Consider the following 538-nt stretch of genomic DNA (forward strand, 5'->3'; position numbering starts at 1 on the left):
CCCCCCGGGGCCCCCCCCGCCTCGGGCCCGAGCCGAGCGAGGCGGGCGGAGCCTTCCCGCGCACTAGGCCAGAGTGCGCCACAACCGCCGCCATCTCCCCTTCCCTTGGTGCTGCGCCGCGAGCCCCTCACCAGGGCCGCCCCCGGCCCGGCCGGTACCTGACGGCCGCCGCCTGCTGCCGGGAGCGCGAGTGACGAGGCCCCGCTGCTCCGCTCCGCGCCGCCCACCACTGCTACCCTCCTGGCTGCGCCACACGCGGTTTGCGCACGGCCCCACACCCTCACGCTCTCCCCCCAGCCCCTCCCTTCTGCTCTGCGCACGGCTCCCTATCCAGCTCGCGCAACCAATGGGCACCGGCCACTGCGGCTGGAGCATCCAATTAGCGCTGGAGCTCAGGCAACCAATTGGCGCCGTCCGATGGTGGGCGGTGCCCGCCTCCCGGCCCAGGCGCTTCAGCCTGCCCTAGGCTGGGGGAGGGGCCGGCGTCTTTGCGCTGCGGCCTGGGCCGGGCCCTGCCTGGGGCTGCGGCGCTGCCTCG

At 75.8% G+C, this 538-nt stretch overlaps 1 protein-coding gene across 4 annotated transcripts in view; it reads right to left on the minus strand.

Annotated features, from left to right (window-relative positions):
• CNBP (CCHC-type zinc finger nucleic acid binding protein) overlaps positions 1–538 on the minus strand; it is a 12,391-nt gene extending 11,853 nt beyond the window's left edge. Inside the window, exon 1 of one of the 4 annotated variants that reach the window (XM_019505075.1) lies at positions 517–538. The gene's annotated coding sequence lies outside the window, so the exon portion shown is untranslated. Of the gene's footprint in view, positions 1–158; positions 313–516 lie in introns of those variants that run through there. The other 3 variants (XM_019505074.1, XM_019505076.1, XM_019505073.1) reach the window with 3 other exon arrangements.

This window comes from Gavialis gangeticus, unplaced genomic scaffold, assembly GCF_001723915.1.
Source record: "Gavialis gangeticus isolate Ggan-Ray unplaced genomic scaffold, GavGan_comp1, whole genome shotgun sequence".
In the NCBI taxonomy this organism is placed as follows: domain Eukaryota; kingdom Metazoa; phylum Chordata; order Crocodylia; family Gavialidae; genus Gavialis; species Gavialis gangeticus.